Source organism: Olea europaea, chromosome 18, assembly GCF_002742605.1.
Source record: "Olea europaea var. sylvestris chromosome 18, O_europaea_v1, whole genome shotgun sequence".
NCBI lineage: Eukaryota > Viridiplantae > Streptophyta > Magnoliopsida > Lamiales > Oleaceae > Olea > Olea europaea.
Window position 1 is genome coordinate 10,748,785 of NC_036254.1, and position 16,014 is coordinate 10,764,798.

Consider the following 16,014-nt stretch of genomic DNA (forward strand, 5'->3'; position numbering starts at 1 on the left):
GACCAACTTAAATAGATCCTGGGACACTCATCTTAATAAGGTTGACCTTATTAAGATGGATCTTAAATCTGAACACTTAACGCCTGATGCAATCTTGGTCATTTGATGATGATTCTCGATGGTTCAATTTCCTTTACTATGTGTCGTTTCACTTGGGAGACTTCATTATGGCTTTGGAGATTTTTTTGAAGATAGAGTTTACTCTCTTTTGGTTAGGGTTTCATCTTGTATCGTCTTCTGTCTTGAAAATTTCAATCGAGACTGAGATTAGTGTTTTACTTTCTCTAATTATTGTATTTTCTGAGTGGAATTTTGAAAAATCAATAGGGTGCTTATGTTGTGCCATTCAAAGTGTTGGTTTGAGGGGTTATTTTGTGATTTCTTGAGTGGATCTATTGTTTCATCTTTGAGAAGATTAGTATTGTGACTTTATCTTGTATTAGTTGAATTATTGTAATCTTCGTTACCCTTTTCGGTAAATAGTGCAATCGAGTATTATCCATTTCATATGGATGTTCAACAAAGATTAGGTGTTAGAAGTGGTCACCGAACTTTTGGGGCTTCACCTGAAACAATTCTTCATGTTGATTTTCATTTCATGCAATTTTACTTTCTGTACTTAGTTTTTGAGTTTGACAAATCACTTATAGTTTGTGTTTTTTGGGCATTTCATCCTCTAACATGCATTAGCTGTATACTTTGGATTCACTTATCATATCCAAAAAAGGAAAGAAACTTGCATGTATACGTTTGGTACGCTTGGCTATGAAGTAAGAAAGAAATAACAATCAAAGTGTATAGACACGGAAGAGGATGCGGTCATCCATCCTTCTTATTGTCAGAGTCTATCTCATTTCTAGAATGGATTGACGAACTAAAGTATTGCCCAAATGAAATTCTATTATAATTGCCAATTATCCCGTCCAGCCCACATAGGATGATTGAGGACAAAAATGCAAAATATGATGAACTTATTGTCTTGTCCAAATGGTCATTGAACTTTGCATTGGGTTTCTAAGAAGTCGTTGAACTTTAAAAATCACTTAAATAATCATTGAACTTTACAAAAGATTTCTACAAGGTCACTGAATTTTAAAAATCATTCAAATAGTTACTGAACTTTGCAAAAGGTTTCTCAGGGGTCACTAAATTCAGTGATCATTTAGGTGATTTTTAAAATTCAGTGACCCCGTAAAAACCTTTTGCAAAGTTCAGTAACCATTTAGGTGATTTTTAAAGTTCAACGATCCCTTAAAAACGTTTTGCAAAGCTCAGTGACCATTTGGGCAATTCACTCGAACTTGGCAGCTTTGAGATGAATCATCAATATATTTATTTGTTCATACTCTCTACATTGTACAATGGAATTTTAAATCAATATAAATATGTTGGTCGAGTCAAATAAACAATATATCAAGCATGCCCATAAAAGTAAAAGTGAAATTACTAAAAATATGAATCTCCAAACTTATTCAAGGGATTTTATTTTCTCGTCCATGGCAATGGATTTCTTGCAATGAGCAATCGCTGTCTGAATTGCACTCTGCAACTCTTCCATATTACTATCACGTGCTGTAGTAGGAGTAAGAGTTCCATTTGCTACTAATAGACCAATGTTTGTTTGAGATGTTCTCATTGAACTTGGTGCAGAAAACTCCCCTCTTCTTCCTCTCAACTCTGGCTTCCCTCTATTGCGTAAATTTCCCGAACATGAATAGGATTGCTTGTGTAATTTATCCCCTCTTCTGCAGATCAGAAAGGGCCGAGCCATTCTCACGTATCTTTTCAAAACCTGACTTACATGGAATTTTAACTTCTTTTTCTTCCTTTCTTTATATTTCTTTTCTCCTTTTCGCCATTTCAATAAGCTAAACAAGGAAAAAGGCTTGAAATTTGCTCTTCCTTTGGCATCAAAGTTGTGATCAATATTGCTGTCAGTACTGTTGATTGTCTGAATGGATTCTAATTCTTTAATGGATAGGGTAAAACTGTCCAAAGAGTTGTTCGAAGAACGAGGGGATACTGGAAGGTGGGAGAGTAGATGGAGAGGAAGCAAATGGCCATGGAAAAATATATCATCTGCTGGAGATAAATCTATGGCGAATGAAGAAGTGTTCTTATTATTTTCTGGGGATTTTGCAGTTGTTGAAGGATGAAGAGAAATGGTGAAGGAGAATTCATGAGAAGGAGATGAACTGAAGGTGGTAAGGGTGCTGCAATTGGTTGCAGCTGATTATTCTCTCTCTGCAGATTTTCTTCATGCTTCTCTCTCATCTTATGATGATGTTTGTCTATGCTTCAATGCTAAAAGATATGTCGGATCTGAAGTTTTTCTTGACTTGCTTTGATATGATATTCTCTGGTTAGAAATGTGAGGAAATATTTTTGAGGGGATAAGGATGTTAGGAAGCACTATAGTTCGTGTGTGAGTATCGGGAGGATATGTAGGGCTAACGGGTAAGCGTCGGGTGTGGGTATGGGGTTACGGAGTGGGACAGGGTTTCATTTGTTTTTTGAAGGGAGGGGGACTGTTCTCAACAGGGTGGTTAAATGAAATCCGTATTTAATAGTGGGTTTCATATGGACTCGATGGGACATAATAATAATAATGATGATGATGATGATGATGATAATAAATTAAAATATTGAAAGTGCTTATGAACGGTCTAAATTATAAATCAATTAAAATGTTGATAAATAAGTGGATAATTTTTATGAATCTTATAAAATGTGTGGAATAAGGAGAAATTTGACCGACTATAATCATTATCCAAGAATGAGTTCAAAAATTTATAGGTAATTAAAATTTTATGTTGTCGTAAAATATCCGATAATAATGACTGATTAGTTGATATTATTATGCCCATGTTTGGTTTCACTAAAAATTTAGATTAAAATTAAAGTTAAAGTCAACAATTAATTTTAACTACACATTTTATAAGACTCATAACTTTTCATCCAAAAATTCCATTAACTTTTACCAAAATCTGGAAAAAATTCGATTTTATCTAAACTAAACAAGGGCCAGAAGGCTAGATAACTTTCCTACTTTCGAAGAATGTTTTCTGTTCAAATTATCACTCATTGAAACCTTATATATAACGGTCAATGCTATGATGAAATTCACACATGAGTTATGATACCCTTATTTTCTTCTATTGTTCTTGCTTTTCTTCTTAATTTAATAGCACATTATCGGCACGAGTTCTAGTGAATTTAACTAAGAAAAAAAATTCCCGGCAAAAGATAAGTTAAGAATCCGTTATGATAATTTTGATGATGCAATCTTAATATGAAAATTAGTTACAAAAAAATTTAAGATATGCATTTCATCATTACTTTTGAAAAAGAATGGCCTAATATTCAATTAGAATTTGTGGGGGTGGATATTGCATTGTTGCTCCTGTAGAGCACAAACTTAAATATCAATATTTATGAAATTTATTATATGGCTCAAAAATATATAAACATATATATTTCATAAGAATATGGTATCGTTCATGAAAAACATAAAAAAAATTTCATTGTGTTTATGGAGAAGTACAAACTAAACGACTAAATATAGTGTTGTAATCCTTGAAGAAAACACTTCATTATTTTATAATATTTATATGGTACATTATGTTAATACTTTGGAGGAAGTATAGTTTTCATACAATATTGTGAAATAATATTTTGTTTTTAATCTCGATGAAACAAGAGTTTATATTGTATTATTGCTCCAGAAGAAAAATAGATTTCTTATTTATCAATATTTTTTAAAAACATAGTGATATTCTTGAATAATAAATTTTATACAAACCAATATCTTACATAATTTGAAATTTTAAAAATTTCATAAAAAGCTCCAGAAAGGCCAAAAGTTTGTTATATGGGTGAACAAAATGGAATACTACATTAATCTGCTCCCCATTTCAAATGAATAATGATATTAAAAATTCACATAAATATTAATTAAAGAACCAAAAAATTCTTTCAATGAATTCCTTGTGTTTTTGTTCTCATGATATATGTTGTAATGTGACCCAAATTCTTGTGGGTATTGGTGTCTTAGTTGAAGTGGTCTTGAAGAAATCAAAATTGTAGCAATGAAGAAAAGTCGCCGTATTTTCGCTAGCCTAACACTAGTTGGCCGCTCGGGCTGCACCAACATATTTTGATTAGAGATTTTTCACCCGCTTGGTGCTCAAGCGATGGGGCTGTCACCATCTATCACGCCCCGTAGCTCGAGGAACGAGGTCATCAGCCCAGCCCCTTTTTCCAAGTTTTAATGCCTTTTGGACTCTTGTTTATCTTCAACTTAGTTTCTAAGGTTTTATATATATAAGCCCCTACTTATATTGTTCATATAACACTCATACAACATCTTGAAAGCTTTAGATCTTAATTGAGAGCATTGAAATTTTGTTGTAAACAAATTGTTATTGCTAATAGTGGATTTCTCCTCCTCCGCCCATAGTTTTTTGCCATGTTAAGTTTTCACGTAAATCTTGCTATTATTTATTTTGTTCTTGTTTATTTCATTATTGTCATAAACTTCCGATCAAATTCGCAACAAGTAGTATCAAAATGATTCTGATAACTTGTTTGTTCATGTCAAGTGATATTAGAGCCAGGTTGATTATCTAGCATGACAATGACGAAGTATGATATTCCATAATTGGATTGAAATACAAGATTTTCTTTATGGAAAGTGAAGACGCGAGCAATTCTCATACGGATGGATTTGGAAGAAGCCTTGGTTTTGATAAGATGCCTTCAACCTGGATATAGAGAAAAAGTAGCATACGGATCGGAAAGCCCAATCCCAAATTTATCTACTTCTATCAAATTAAATTCTTTAAGATGTTCTCAAGGAGAAGAGTGCCTCGTATTATGGTTAAAGTTGGAGCAGCTTTGTATGAAAAAGAGATTGACCAGCAAGCTTCACTTGAAATAGTTGTATTTTCACATGATGTTCTAAGATACATCGTTGGATGATCACTTAACTATGTTCAAAAAAATTGCGGCCAATTTGAGACATTGGAGGTTAAGTATAATGAGGAGGACTTGGCGTAGATGTTGTTGTGTTCACTGTCGCTATCATATATGACTTTTAGAAATACTATCTTCTATAATCGAGATATTCTCACCATGGAAGAGATCTATGATTATTTGCTATCTAAGGAGAAAATGCATCTTGTTGGGGATCTGTGAGTCAAGCTGAAGGCCTGGTCATTCGTGGAAGAAGTCAGGATAAAAATCTTGATAGAAATATAAAGACCAGATCGGAATCCAGACATATAGAAAAGTAATGTCATTACTCTACGAAGAAGGGAAATATCATGGTTACCTTCAAAAGGAGGTACTTATTATCTATTAAAAGTGTTTGATGATTTATCCAAGAAAGTTTGGGTATTCTTCTTAAAATAGAAGATTGAATTATTTGGAACCTTCAAGGAATGGAAAACAATGATAGAAAAGCAAATTAAGTGTCTATGCACAGATAATGGATTAGAGTTTTGTTCAGATGATTTCATTAGCTTCTACAGGGCTGAAGGCATCTTGAGACATTTGACAGTACCCAGAACTCCTCAACGGAATGGTGGGCAGAACGGATGAAAAGAACTTTGATGGAAAGTATTCATTGTATTTTTTAAAACTCTGGGTTGCCTAAGATTTTTTGGGCTGAAGCTGCTACCACAACTTGTTTTCTGATAAATTGCTCACCCAAAACTGTCAATGAGAAAAAGGCACCATAAGAGGTATGGTCTGAAAAACCTTCTTATTATACTGATTTAAAGATTTTTGGGTATCTCACTTATGCTCATATAGATAATGGGAACTTGAGGCCTAATTTAAGGAGATATGTCTTTCTTGGGTATAAATCAGGTATGAAGGGGTATAAATTATGGTGACCTAAGACAAGAAAGGTGGTGGTTAGTAGAGATATAGTATTTGATGAACTGACTATGGTTCATAATTCATCTCGTATGAATTCCGATAAAAATGAAAAACAGAATCATTCAACTCAGATGGAATTGAAAATTGGTCCAATGAATAATTAGAGGTTTCAGAACAGTCTAGCTCAAAATTGATAGACAGTAATACTTTGCCTACACCACCAGCAACACTACAGTATTCAATTGTTAAGGGTAAACCTCACAGATAGATTAGACTTCCACAGAACAATGGAGAAGCAGACTTGGTAGCATATGCTTTGAATGTGGCTGAAGAAATTGATTCCACTAAGGAACATGTTACATATATAGATATCATCAGCAGTAGTGATTCATGCAGACGGTTTATTGCTACGCTAGAGGAGATTGAGTCATTGAATAAAAATTGTACTTGGGACTTGGTGAAACTACCTAAGGATAAAAGTGTCGTTCACTGCAAGTGGGTATTCAAAAGAAAATAAAGGACATTATGGATTGAAGATACTAGGTATAAGGTCTGATTGGTAGCAAAGGTCTATAGTCAAATTCTAGGCGTTGACTTCACAGATGTGTTCTCTTTGATTATAAAGTATAGTTGATTGTAAAACATGGTTCAATTCAAGCTTTACTTGAGATAATGGCAAATAGTGACTTGGAACTTGAGCAAATGGATGTCAATACAGCATTTTTGCATGAAAAACTTGAAGAAAACATTTACTTGCAACAATCAGTGGTTTTACAGTTTATGGGAAGGAAGACTATATGTGCTTGTTGAAGAAGTCCTTATATGGACAAAGCAGTCATCGAGGTAGTGGAACAAAAGGTTCGATTCATTCATGACTACTCATACTTTCAGCAGAAATAATTATGACAGTTTTGTGTACTTCAAAAAGGAAGATGGTGGAGCGATCATATATTTGCTGTTATATATTGATGATATGGTCATTGTACCTAAGGATAAAGTAGAGGCCACAAAGGTGAAATCTCAACTTAGTAAGGAGTTTGAGATGAAGGATTTGGATGTAGCAAAGAAAATTCTTAGTATGAAAATCTTGAGGGATGGTCTTTCAGATTGTATTTGAGTCAGAATGGGTACATTAAGAAGGTGTTTCAAAGGTTCAATATGTTGAATGCTAAGGTTGTCAATAATCCCTTAGCTATCCACTTTAAATTATCATCTGGATTGTGTCCTCAATTAGATGAAGAAATTGATTATGTCTCTGGTCCCTTATTGCAGTGCAGCTGGTTCGTTAATGTATAATATAGTTTGTACAAGATCAGATTTGGTACATGCAGTCAGTACAATTAGTAGATACATCGCAAATCTTGGCAAAGAACATTGGAAAAAATGAAATGAATATTCAGATACTTGAAGGACTCAATTAATGCTTGCTTGTATTTTGGTAAAAATAAAGCTAGAGTTATTGGATATATTGATTTAGATTATGCAGGAGATCTTAATAAAATGAGATCACTTATAAGATATGTAAACACCCTTGGAGGTTGTGCTATTAGCTGGAAAGCTACTTTGCAAAATATAGTAATTTTGTTTACAACAGAGGCATATAAGAATGATATGCGGTTAAGTTGTTTGATTGTTGAAATCAATGAAGGCTTGCAGATTTCTACAATATATGTGATAATCAGAATGCTATTTTCTGACTAAGGATCAAATATTACATGAGAAAACTAAGCGCATTGGTGTGAAGTATCATTTTGTGCATGAAGTGATTGCTCATGGTAATATTGTAGTGGACATGGCTAATACCAAAGATAATCATGCTAATATGATGACAAAACTACTTCATATTGCTAAGTTTGAGCATTACTTGAATTTAGTTAGTGTTTACCATTAATTTAGTCCATTGGGTCTTGTTTGGAAGAGAATGAATGTTGTTTGCTTTGAAGATGTGTTTTTGAAATTTCTTGTATTGAAATTTGGTTCAAGGTGGAGATTTGTTGTAATGTGACCCAAGTTCTAGTGGGTATTGAAGTCTTAGTTAAAGTAGTCTTGAAGAGCTCAAAATTATGGACTAGAAAGAAAACTCGTCACATTTTCGCTAGTGTAACGCTAGCTGGCCGCTTCAGTGACGCCAACACGGTGGGGCTCTCTCTTCCTATCACTCGAGTGACAGGGTTATTCGGCCCAGTCTGTTTTAACGCATTTTGGACTCCTATTTATTTTCAACTTGATTTCGAGGGTTTTTATATATATGAGTTACAACTTCTATTGTTTACATAACATTCATGCAATATCTTGGGAGCTCTAGATCTTAGTTGAGAGCATTGAGATCTTATTGTAAACACAATTGGTATTGATTACAATGGAATTTGCCTCCTCTGCTAGTAGTTTTTTCCCATCTTGGTTTCCACGTAAATCTTGGTGTTCTTTATTTTGTTCTTGCTTATTTTATTATTGTCATAATCTTCCGATCAAATTCGCAACAGGTGGTATCAGAGCGATTCTGGCATCTTGTCTGTTCATATCAATATATACACTAGTTGGCTTTCACTAGCTAAAATCGAGATTGAATTCCTTCTATTTCTAAAAATTAATTTGGGTGATTTATGAGATTCTTTCTATTCACGATGACTACCTAAATATTATTTGTATCTAACAAATACATCTAATATATAATTGTATGTTATTATTTTGGCTATGTTTGAGTCCCTTTTGTGTAAAAATTGAGTTTTCTAATAGTGAATTTTATGAATAACGTGTAATTAAAAAGTAGGAAAAAATTTAAGTTTACGTACAAATTATTCATTTGAAGAATATATGGTTGAAGTTAAGCTTGAAGAAAAATGATTTTTTGAGAAAATGTAGCTCAAACATGGGTTATATATTCATAACCTGACATTTGCAAGATTAATTGCTCAAAATTTAAATTATGAGCATAATTTTCAAGTTATATAATAAGAATGCTAGTGAGCATAAATTTCAAACTTTTAATAAATATTAGTTTGGATAAAAAAATGGTTTAACACTGTTATTTATTAAATATCTCCAATTAATTTTTGAACCATTACTATTTAAAAAAAGGGTTTTTCCATTTTTTGTCTAATGATACTATTTTTAGTGGACAACGCTTCTACACATTATGTCAACATCAAAGTTCTCCCTATATAGTTAGTTAGCTTGTGGTCAAAGCTTAATATTTCACATCTTATGATTTTAAAATATTCAATATATATACAATTGTTCCAACATAGCGCACTAACATAGACATTAAACCGTGATACAAATTAAATTATAACGATTTGTCGACTTCATTTTGATTACACAATTTTCTTAGTATTGGGAGGAGGTATTAAGAAGTTGAAAATAATAAAAATAAACATAAGGAGGAGGTATTAAGAAATTAAAAATTACAAAAATAAGGCATCATTTTATTATTTAGATCATTATACATGATAATGTGAATTAAGAATTTGAAAAGATAATTCATTTAAGTGCATTTACTCATAAAAGAATTTGACAATATATTAAACATTAGCTTTACATGCTCCAACTCAAGTTGACGTCATGGAGTAAAAATCCATTTACATTATACTTGATAAATCAATGGCACGCTGATGCATGATAATTTTTTATTCCAAGATAAAAATCTAAAAACAAAATAAAATAAAAAATAGAGTGAATAGTAAAGATTTTCCCATTAAGATATATATACTCTTGGAGAGTGTATAACCACAGCAATTTGTAAAACCGCATAGAGGTTCATGTAGATGAAGTATTGAAATTGAGATATCTCAATAAATTTTATTATTACGAATGGAAGAAACGAAATCGAAAAGAAAAAGTTGCTAAAACCACTTTTGTAGATGATGCAGCACGTTATAGTATGAACAATATAGAGAATGTCAAAAAAATTCATCGAAAAATACGGAAGTAGAAATGAATGGCTAAAATAACATGACATAATTCAGGCAAAATTAAACATAATAGAGATATCTAAAGTTTTTGGACATGCATTTCAAACACCTAAACGTGTAAAGTTAGTTTTACATATGCGAATACCAAGTGACAAACTGAAGTCAGGAAATATAATGCATTACTCTTAACATAATAAATTTTGGAAAAAAAAATCATATAGATAAATTTTCATGTGGCGGATGAAATCACAAATATATATCTTGTTAACCTAATATGCATAATATCTAATAAATGTGGTTATAATTAACCCATCGACAAGATTATTAATACTATTTTTATAAATACTTTAATTATTCAATATGCTTATAGTTCAAGTGATATTGTCATAGAGAAGTATATATAATTTGTACACTTCTTCGTTTTTTTTTTTTATTTCTTTTACCAAGATTGTATCTCATTGTTTTTCTCAAAAATGCTCTTTTTTCCTCATTAGACTATTTTAAAAAGGTTCTACCTAGTGAGATTTTCACGATGTATATTATGTGTAATGAATATTAATAACATACGTGACATTTACTCTCAATATAACTTTATGATTTTACTCTTGTATACTATAAATTGTATATGACACTTCCGAAAGGAAGAATAATAAAATTTATTTTTCAATGGACCATCATGCAGAATGAAGTAAAAAAAATAAATAAATATTAATATATTTTATGAAGACGAGTTTGCTTAATACTATAGCAAGACAGTATAGAACATAATTCATCAGAATTATTATATAAATTTTTGGAAGATGGTACATTGAGAATCGTACACTTGCATTTTAAGTGAACTTGCAGTTTAAGTGAACAATAATTCTAGGCAATTTTTTTTTATATAGAGGAACAATTCTCTCGTTTAGTAGTCTGAGAATTAAAGTCATTCATGAACTATTTCTCTTCCCATTGAAAAGAGCGATTGGCATTTGCAAGAACTTTCAACAAAAATAAAAAAAGATGAGTACCCCCCCCCCCCCCCCCCCCCCCCCCCCGTCCCCCCCCCCCCCCCTCTCGCTACCACCATCAACACCATTATTAGCTTTGAATGGATCAAAACCAAAAATATTATGAATAGAAGGAAAGGAGATAAGCTAGAAAGAAGTTTAGTCGAAACTTAAAAAAAGATACGTAGTTTGAACAATATTGATATTCAATTTAGTAAATATAAATAATAAAAATACATAAAATTAAAGATCACTCCAAAAACAAAATCTCCACCCGCGAATTATTATCATGATAAATGAATTCTTAAGTCCATATAAACAAAGATACGATTTGATATTTTGTATAATTAATGTGTATATAAAATGCAAACACAAACGATTCATTTTTTTGTCTAGAAAAGAACATATTGTCCCTACCATGAATATTCATTTTTCATTAAACAGAAACTTCAACTGTTTTTCGGCGGACTCTCACTTCACCATTCGGTGTAAAAAATAAAAAATAAATTAGGTATTCTTTAGTCAAAAAAATAAAAAAATAAATAAAGGCATCTTGACTAGTCAGCTGTTGATTTGATAGCTTATATTGATGAATTAGCTGTGTCGATTTCTGTTTTATATTTTCCTTATAAATTATTTAGTCATATGCATCGATATGTATTCTACAAATATATCATATGAATATTTTATATGCAGTAATAAAGTGAATATAAGGGGCGGGGCGAGGGGGGGGGGGTGGAATCATCGAGAAAATTGTATTCAGTAATTTGACAATGGGAATAATGGTTGTATGAAAAGGAGAGAAAACATATTAAAGCCTTGTTTGAGTCCCATTTTAGGAAAAAAAAAATGTATTTTTGAATAGTGTATCGATGAGAAATGTATGTTTAAAAATTAAGAAAAATTTTTGAATTTGCATGTAATATTATTTTATTAAAAATTTTGTTACTAAGTGCTCCATTAGTCCATTTCAAAGTTTGTTCGCTTATTTAAGGTCAAATTTTATTAAAAATTTTGTTACTAAGTGCTCCATTAGTCCAAGTTTGTTCACTTATTTAAGGTCAAATTCTAAATCTTGGATGCATTATTTGGGTGAACAGGCTTATCTTCCCCAACTTAGCACTCAAAATTATTGTGTGTGAGTGTGTATATTCGTTGCACTCAAACCCCATAAAACATTTATTTAAAAATGACGCGAGTAATTAGATGAGCAAATTATAAATTAATTAGAAAATAAAATAAATAAGAAAGATCTATAAAAATGTGCGTAACTTTCAACTCGAGTGTCAGATTTACGCAAGCGAGTAAAATTCGAAACTCTTTTTTTCGATTTGCACATTTTTTTGGGACAATGTTGGCCGAAAGTCAAACTTTTGGGCTCAAATTTCATCGTTTATATGTCCATTTTAGCAATTTTCTAATTTTTAGTCCATTAAAGGGCATTCTCATCACTTTACGCCTTTTTTTAGTTTTATTTAGATTTGTGTGTTGAAGTAGAGTTTCTCTTTGATTAGGATTTGTTTTGACTATTTAAATATTTGTTAAGAGTTTGAAAATTCTATATTCATTTTTTATTAATAATTAGTCTTCAGTTGCCTCGTTATTTGATGGATTCTAATATATCTCAAGTTCGCTCGAGTGCAATTCAAACAATAGTCGTTTGTTCGTGTGTTAGATGGCAGTTCAACCTCCAAATAAATATTTTTCATTAACTAGGACATGGGTGCTAAAGTTAAGGGACACCTAGCGAAATTTATCCTATGAATTGTAAAGTTGATGTGGGTGCTAAAGTTAAGGGACACCTAGCGAAATTTATCCTATGAATTGTAAAGTTGATGTCTTGTACCATGTTGATTGACTTGTCTTTAGTAAAAAGATCAAGATATTGAAGCGGATAGTGGGAAAAGTAGAAAAAAGTTTAGGTTTTCCCACCAAGTATTTTTTGTGGGATGACTTTGAAATCACTGTTTCATGCCAAAGATATTGGTCCCACATCCACGTATCAATATTTTTCAACCAATTTTGCTAAATGTACATCATAGTTTATACTCTAACTTATCGAATTTACAATTGGCACAATCTTACATCATCTTACATATTTAATTCAATTATCACAATCTTACCACATCACTCATCAGTCAACAAGGATGTCAATGTTAATGTACAAATAGTTTAATTATTTTTCAACCTCCCCCCTCAACACAAGTATTGAGCAGAGAAAAGGGTAAAAAGATTTAGCTCTTATTTGGCCCTTGTTTCTTAGCATTTATTTATCAAAATTATTTTTTAATTAAGGTAATTGGCACAAAACGTCCCTACCATTCGAGTGTATTGTGGAAGACGTTCCTACCTTTCAATTTTTTGGCATTTTTGCATCTATTTCCACCTTTCTTTGTGTCGAACGTCCTTTTCACTTTTTTGGTGTAAAATGACCAATATGCCCTTCTATTTAAATAAAAGAAAAAAGAAAAAAAATTGCAACTATAGGCGAAACTTCTAAAAAAGTGCAAATGCCCCCCCCAAACTTCACCTTCTTCCCACACCACCGCCACTTGTCGACCATTTTCAGCCACCTTCCAATCAGCTTGGTCGTCGGACCAACATACCAACTTGAAGTCCTCACTTCCTTCTTCACAACCCACCCAACCACTGGCCGAAAATCTATAGGAATTGGCTCGGAAATTGCGCCAAAATAGGCTGCTCACGCAACATGAAATGGCCAAAAATGGAGGCCGAAAACTCCATTTCCGATGACACGCATGGCATACCCATCCTCCAGGTCGATTATGATCCTCATTGCGCTCCTATAGATGTCTTCATATCATCAAACAAAGCTGAAAATCAAAATCTAAAGCCCGAAAATCAGAGTCGCGTTCGACCAATGGTTCTTGAGTTCAATCTTGAAAATTGATCGTTTGGTTGATGAATTGATGAAATTGATGGAAGGCCCATAGTTGTAACAACATTAATTGACGATTACATGCTAGAATTGGTGGATTGAAGCCTGTAGCATTATCAATTGAAAGGGGATCGGCCGAGTTTCTTTGTATACGAACTGTCAAGATTGTTTCTACAATTTTTTGCCAAATTTGATGATGACCCATAGGTTCATTAGGTTCGCCTTGAAGAGACAGTGCTAGAAGGGGTGGTCCGTGATCGTCGATCGTGACACCGACGTCAAAAAATGTGTTTGAATTTGTCGATTTCGCTGAAGCCAGTGGGGTGAGGTGTGGGAAGAATGTGAAGTTATAGAGGGTATTTGAACTTTTTAGAAGTTTCACCTATAGTTGCTATTTTTTCTTTTCTTTTCTTTTTTCTTTCATTTAAATAGGAGGGCATATTGGTCATTTTACACCAAAAAACAGTGAAAATGACGTTCAATGCAAAGAAATGTGGAAATAGGAGCAAAAACGTCAAAAAATGAAAGGTAGAGATGTCTTCCACAATACACTCGAAAGACATGAAAGTTTTGCCCCAATTACCCTTTTAATTATATATTTTTTATTAAATTCATTGTTATTAATTAAAATTGAAAGAATAAAAGCGAGTCCATGTCCCAACTAGTAGGGGTGTAAGCGGTCCGGTTTTACTGACTTTTGACAGATTTTCAAACGAAACAGTTTAAACCGGTTTGAAAAAAATTCAAATCTAAACCAAACCATTTTGAACAATTTGAAAATAAAATAAATAAATAAAACTCAAACCTAAATCTGATGGTTTGGTCCGATTTTAAACCGTCGATTTTACCACATATTTTTTTCTCGTCTACTTTTATGTCATTAATTCAAAACAAACTAAACCCCTGTTTGAACCAAATTTTTGGAACAAAAAAATTAAAATTTGGACCGTTATCCCACAAGTTCAGTCGCCTTTTTTGACCTGCTGTTTCATGTGTGGGACCCAGCCTCCTCTCCAACGATCAATTTTCTCGTTATGATCATATGAAAAATATGGCTCAACACAGGGGTTAAATATATATACTATAAATTTAAATACCAACTAAATCAAAGATAAATTACAATAAACTAAAATACAGTTTTTTTCATTTTTTCACCTTTTTTAGGCTAATGGTGATATAATAACGTTACAATACAAGTCTACTAGATATAAAGCACAAAAAATATAATGATATCCAATAAGACCTAGTGATCATCATATTTGAAAAAAAAGATACTAACTAGACAAAGAGAATAACCAACCACAATATTAAAGTAATTGTGTATAATATCTAAACATAACAATTACACAGGTTTACGTTTGTATGATGTTACGAAACGCATTTAATTTCAAATTCTTACCTTAATTTGCTCCAAAAAAATTATTGATTTGAAACTTTATTCGTAACAAATATTATCACCAAAAGTCTAGGATCTCTTTGTCACAATTTGGTATAATAGACTTCAATTCAACTTTGAAGAAGCGTCAAAATTTTGAAAAAGAAGTGTATGGTGCCGGTAGCTCAAGACTGTGTTGGATGTCGGGTAGAATTCATCTAAATTTTGAAGAGGAAAATGACTTTTGTTAGATTATGTTAGTCTTGAGATTATTAGATATATAGTAGGATTATTAGATAATAATAATAATAATAATAATAATAATAATAATAATAATAATAATAATATATCTATATTAGAAAATTAGAAATTGACAAAAATACCCATGAATGACAAAACTATTGAATTTTACATATTTGAATGAATTTTCGAAAAAATTCATTTTTTTCATTCTTTTATTTTGATATATTTTTTCGCCGGTCCGATTTGGTTTTAAATTGCAATTAAAATTCTAAAACTTAAACAAACCCATTTTGACCGATTTGGTTTGGGTCAAAACCATTTCGTTGACTGGGTTCACATGACAACAAACCGACGATTTCTAAAATGCGATTTTGGTTCGATTTTCTAGTTTGACGATCTTTGCTTACAGCCCTACCAACTAGGTGAACCATACCAAAGCAAGCTCAATCATGTGCGAACCAAATCACATACAAACTCAGAATAACATTAGCAAGCTTATATGGATTTCATTAGCCTTTTTCACATTAGCAAAAGCTATTATCATAGTGCACATGAACAAGCATGGCAAGCATGATTTCACAGCCAATGAATAAAGAACAAGAAAGATAACAAATATGACCATATAACAATTTCATTTATAAATTCACTAATCAAAGGTTGCTACATGACATTAACCAAAAGATGTATTTACACCCCGCCCAAGGCTTTGATAAG